The 6,164-nt window shown below is 39.5% G+C and overlaps 1 protein-coding gene across 1 annotated transcript in view; it reads right to left on the bottom strand.

Moving 5' to 3' along the window:
- The window catches only part of CPNE4 (copine 4), a 679,918-nt gene that overhangs the window by 529,844 nt on the left and 143,910 nt on the right, over window positions 1–6,164 (bottom strand). The window lies entirely within an intron of this gene.

Genomic DNA, 6,164 nt, shown 5'->3' with positions numbered 1-6,164 from the left:
AGGAAGGAAGGAAGGAAGGAAGGAAGGAAGGAAGGAAGGAAGGAAGGAAGGAAGAAGAGAGGGTGGGGAAGAGAGTTTACTTCTCTGATGCTATGAAAATAAAAGTGCTGAATCAAGGGAAAATAAAAGCCAAATCAGGTAGATTTAAAAGTTATCATCTAGGTTAAACTTCTAAATGTGTCAGTAAGCAGCTTCTGGTCTGACTTAATTAAGCAGAAAACTCACAGTGAACACTGGAGCAAAGATCTAAGGTATCTCCAGTCACTCATTAGCACAGAGGCCATCACCTTAGAGAATCCATAGGGCAGGCACACATCACCAAGCTAGGCATTTGCTGCTGGTTATTATGTTCCTGGAAACAAAAGCTGACAATAATCATAGCCCACATTTTAAAGGCACTTAAAGATTTACAAAGCATTTCCCTTTCCCTGTGATATAGGTGGTACAAGTATTATTGCCACTATTTTACAGATGGGGAAACTGAGGCTCAGAGAAGCTAAACAATTCATCCATGGTGTTAAACAGCTATGAAGAAGTAAAAAAAAAACCCTGGTAACCAAAGCTCTTTCATCTATACCAAGATATAGATAAGGAGTCCTCTCAACCTCTCTTTTTTCCTCAATTGAAATTAATGTGCCATTTTCTTCCACAAAGTACACTGTTTGCCACCTTGATTTGTCAGCCTAGTCAATACTGTTAATCTTCCCCTGGTCCTTTCTCTGGCTCCAGACAACCTTTAAGTCTCAGATTTTTTGTTTATCATTGCCCCAGTAATCAAGGCAAACATATTAAAATTGATATATTTAATTGCTTTGAATCAAGGAAAGATCACATGCTCTATAACCTGAAAATGAAAGTGCCAAATTAGGTGAGATTAAATTATTTAGGGGAAAACAAAATTGCTGAGTCAAATAAAAGTAAAATTTCAAATTTAAGAGGAGAATTTAAAAGTGCCTATTTAGGAAGAAAAAATTGCTGATGCAAGCAGATTTTTTCAATGGTCAATCAGGGCCATTCAAAAGTGCTGAGTCAGGAGAATTAATAAGTGCTGATTCAGGTAAAAATAGTGTCTACTCAGGAGATTTAAATTTTTGCTGACTTAGGTAAAAATAGAAATTCCCTACATAAGCACGTTTTCAAATGCTGAGTCAGGACAAATTAAAAATACTGAATCCATGAAATTTAAAAGTAACAAGTTTCCTAGGTGAGGTCAAAGAAATGCTGGCAATTGGACATAACACACCTATATCTCTTTTTTTTTTTTTATTAAACTTTTATTTATTTATTTTTAGTTCTCAACATTCATTTCCACAAGATTTTGAGTTACAAATTTTCTCCCTATCTTTCCCCTACCCCTCATCCCCAGATAACAAGCTTACTGAATACCTCTTCCCCCAATCTGCTCTCTCATATCTTCCCCCATCTCCCCCAATTTACTAGTAGTGAAAGATGGATTTCTATACCCCAGTGCCTATATGTCTTATTTCCCAGTTGCATGTAAAACCCAATTTTTTTAAACATTTGTTTTTAAAAATTTGACTTCCAGATTCTTTCCCTTCTTCCCTCCTCACCCACCCCCAATGTAAAGATAAACAATTCACTATGGGTTATACATGTGTAGTTATGCAAAACATTTCCATAGCAGTTATATTGTGAAAAACTAACTATTTTTCCCTCCATCCTATCCCATCCCCCACTTATTCTATTTTCTTCTTTGACCCTATCCCTTTTCAAAAGTGTTTGCTTCTAACTACCCTTTCCCCCAATCTTCCCTCCCTTCTATCCTCCCCCTCCTATCCCCTTCCCCCTATTTTTCTGTAGGGTAAGATACCCAATTGAGTGTGTATGTTATTCCCTCCTTAAGCCAAATTCAATGAGAGTAAGGTTGATCCATTCCCTTTCACCTTCCTGCTCTTCCCCTCAATTGTAGCAGTTTTCTCTTGACTCTTTTACATGACATAATTTACCCTAATCTATCACTCCCTTTCTTCTTCTTCCAATAAATTCCTCTCTCACCTCTTAATTTTACTTTTTTAGATATCATCCCTTCCTATTCAACTCATCATGCCCTCTATCTATGTATACATGTACACACACTTACATATGTATTTATACACATGTATTACACATACACATATATGTATGCATATATATACATATCTATTCCCTTCAACTATTCTCATACTGAGAAAAGTCTCATGAGTTATAATTATTGTTTTTTCATGCAGGAATGTAAATAGTTCAACTTTAATAAGTTACTTATGATTTCTTTTTCCTGTTTACCTTCTCATGCTTCTCTTGTTTTTTTTAGTTGAAAGTCAAATTTTCTATTCACCTCAAGTTTTTTTAATCAAGAATGCTTGGGGGCGGCCAGGTAGCACAGCGAGTAAGAGCACAGGCTCCAGTGTTGAGATAGACCTGGAGATCGAATCCTGGGCTCAGACACTTAGCACCCACCTAGAAACACCTGGCCGTGCAACCTTGAGCAAGTTACTTAACCCCAATTGCTTAGGGGCGGCCAGGTGGCTCAGCAAGTAAGAGCACCGGCTCCAGTGTTGGGACAACCTAGAGATCGAATCCCGGGCTCAGACACTCAGCACCACACCCAGAAATAACTGGCCATGTAACCTTGAGCAAGTTACTTAACCCCGATTGCTTTAAAAAAAAAAAAAGAATGCTTAAAAGCCCTCTATTTCATTGAATTACCATATTTTTTCCTGTAGCATTTTATTCAGTTTTGCTGGGTAGGTGATTCTTGGTTTTAGTCCTAGCTCCTTTGACCTCTGGAATATCATATTCCAAGCCCTTCAATCCCTTAATGTAGAAGCTCCTGGATCTTGTGTTACCCTGGTTGTGTTTCCACAATATTCAAATTGTTTCTTCCTGATTGCTTGCAGTATTTTCTCCTTGACCTGGGAACTTTGGAATTTGGCTATAATATTCCTAGGAGTTTTCTTTTTGGGATCTTTTTCAAGAGGCAATCATGAATTCCTTCCATTTCTATTTTGCCCTCTGATTCTAGAATATCAGGGCAATATTCCTTGAGAATTTCTTGATGAATGATTTCTAGCCTCTTTTTTGATCATGGCCTTCAGGTAGTCCAATAATTTTTAAATTATCTTTCCTGGATCAATTTTCCAGGTCAGTGGTTTTTCCAATGAGATATTTCACATTGCCTTCTATTTTTTTCATTTGTTTGAATCTGTTTTATAGTATCTTGATTTCTCATAAAGTCATTAGCTTTCATTTGCTCCAGTCTAATTTTGAAGGAATTATTCTCTTTGGTGAGTTTTTTAAATTCCTTTTCCATCTGGTCAATTCAGCTTTTTAAGGCATTCTTCTCCTAATTGACTTTTTGGGCCTCTTTTGCCATTTCAGTTAGTCTATTTTTTAAGGTGTTATTTTCTTCAGAGCATTTTTGAGTCTCCTTTAGCAGGCTGTTGACTCAATTTTCATGATTTTCTTGTATCAGTCTCGTCTCTCTTCCCAATTTTTCCTCTGCTTCTCTTACTTGAATTTCAAAATCTTTCTTGAGCTCCTCCATGGCCTGTAACCAATTCATATTTTTCTTGGAAGCTTTTGATGCAGGAGTTTTTACTTTGTCTTCTTCTGGTTACATGTTTGGATCCTTTTTGTTCCCAAAAAAGGATTCTATGTCTATTTGTGCTTCCTCTACTTGTTCATCTTGCCAGCCAGTTACCTCACTTTTGAGCTCTTGGCCATGGTAGAACTCTGCTTCCAGAGTGGAGAGAGCTGTGTCCCAAATTGCTGGGTTTTTTGCAGTTGTCAGAGCTGTGAGGAGGGCACCCTCTCCACAGCCACCCCTCTGCCTTACTGGCCACACTCCCCAGGACCACCACCCAAGACTAGACCCAGATCCAAGCAGCCTCTGAATGGTCTCTTGGTGCCCCTACTATCTGCAGGCCAGGAGCTCCTGAAGAAGCCATGCAGCAGCAGCTGTAACTACTGTGCAGCCACCACCTTCTGCCCCAGGAGCAGAGGCCAGACCATGCTCTTCTCCACCCAGTTCCACCAGAGTTCCTGACTGATCTTTTACTTTCTTTTTGGCATTTATGGGTTGAGAAGTCTGGAAACCACCACAGCTTCTGGTGATTCACTCTCTTGATGTCTGCTCTGGCTGGTCTGTGCCACTGGTCTGGGTGCCCCAGGTCATGTGGGACTGCACGTGGCTCCCAGCCTGGTGCAATAGACCCTTCCTGTAGGCCTTCCAGTCTGCCTTCAGTGGGAGATTTGTTTCTCTCTGTCACTTTGTGGGTTCTGTAGCTCTAAAATTTGTTTAGAGTCATATTTTACAAGTATTGGAGGTGATAGGTGCAGGAGCTGAAGCTAGTTCCTGCTTTTAATCCACCATCTTTGCTCTGTCCCCAAGACACCTAGATTTCAAGCAGTTATTTTACATTTTAGATTCTTACAATAGCCAGGTGGAAAGGATACTTATTAGTTGTATTCAGAACTGGCTGAATGAGCAGATCCCAAACCCATTGATTACTCTATCCATTTCAACCCCAAAACAACAACAACAACAATAATAATTATGTCTGACCTTTTGTGACCCCCATTTTTTGTTTTCTTGGCAAAGATACTGGAGTGGTTTGCCATTTCCCTCTCCAACTAATTTTACAAGTGAGAAAACTGAGTTTAAATAAAAGTAAATAAAGTTAGGTGACTTGCCTAGGGTCACACAGTTAGTAATTGTCTGAGGCCAGATTTGACCTCAGGAAGAGGAGCCTTCTTGATTCCAGGCCCAGTCTTCTATACACTATCATGCTACCTAGCTGCCCCAGCAATAATAACAACTAGCCCATATAGAAGCACTTTATAAGTTACTTGGAAAATGTTGTTTCATTTGTTCCTCACCATAGACAGGTGTTATTATTGTCCCCCTTTTATCACAGTAGAAACCAAGACAGAAAATTAGGTGACTTGACCAAGCTCAGAAAGCTAGAAGAGCTAAACTAACTCAGGTCTTCTTAACTCCACTTGTAACACTCTCTCTACGACACTACCCAACTGCCTCTATAGAGTAGTGGGATGCACACAGGCTCTGGTGCTAGGAGGAACCTGGACTTGAATCTCACCTCAGATACATACTAGATGTGTGACCACAGGCAAACTTCTTAACTTCTCTGTGCCTCAATTTCCTCATCTATAAAATGGGGGCAATAAAAGCCTTAGCATCTTCCATGCAGGGTGGTTGGGAGGACCAAGTGATAAAATGCATCTAAAGTACTTTGCAGACCTTGCAGTATTCAATGCATCGCATGGTGTTTTGTTGTTGTAAGTCAGGCAGTTTGTATCTCAATAGAGGAGCTCTGTCCAAGGTACCTGCCAAGGCCACAGTTCTCTGATCCTAGGCTTCAATTATTTAATGGGAGTAAGATCCAGTTTACAGTTAGCTCTGCCTACCACAACATGGAGGTGGGAGGGAGAATATGTGTGTCCACAGTCACTGTGATTGATTATTCAAATTCTTAATGACTAGAATTCCTGGTTGGATTCACTGTTGCATAGTAATGCAGTCCCACAACTGGTAAACAAATCAAATTTCCTTCGGTGAATATCTTCATCCCAGAGCTGATGTTTCTGTTTCTGTTGCTGGGCTTTGTAAGTCTTGACCCATTGCTTCTGGTTTCTGCACAAAACTTAAGACTACGGTGGGTCCCAAGATGCTCTTTTTTCTTCTGTCTTAAGAAAAATGTGTGTTCTTAGAAGGCATTATTCCTAACCTGGGATCCAAGTGTGTCATGGAGCTGAGGGGAACCATAGGGGCACCAGGATGATGGGGAAAATAACTGCTGATCATTCAGATTATTATTATTCAGATTAACAAGCATTTATTAAGTATCTACAGTGTGTCAGACACTGGGGATACAAAGACAAGAAAGAAAAGAAAGAAGGAAAGAAAAGAAAGAAAGAAAGAAAGAAAGAAAGAAAGAAAGAAAGAAAGAAAGAAAGAAAGAAAGAAAGAAAGAAAGAAAGAAAGAAAGAAAGAAAGAAAGAGAAAGAAAGAAAGAAAGAAAGAAAGAAAGAAAGGAGGGAGGGAGGAAGGGAGGAAGGAAGGAAGGAAGGAAGGAAGGAAGGAAGGAAGGAAGGAAGGAAGGAAGGAAGGAAGGAAGGAAGAGAGAAAGAGAGAAAGAAACAAA

The sequence above is a fragment of the Petaurus breviceps genome, unplaced genomic scaffold (genome assembly GCF_028583685.1).
Source record: "Petaurus breviceps papuanus isolate PSGF00001 unplaced genomic scaffold, PetGlider_PUasm1.0 185, whole genome shotgun sequence".
Classification (NCBI taxonomy): domain Eukaryota; kingdom Metazoa; phylum Chordata; class Mammalia; order Diprotodontia; family Petauridae; genus Petaurus; species Petaurus breviceps.
Note: the sequence above shows the minus strand (reverse complement) of the source record. Positions and strands in the feature narration are given on the sequence as shown.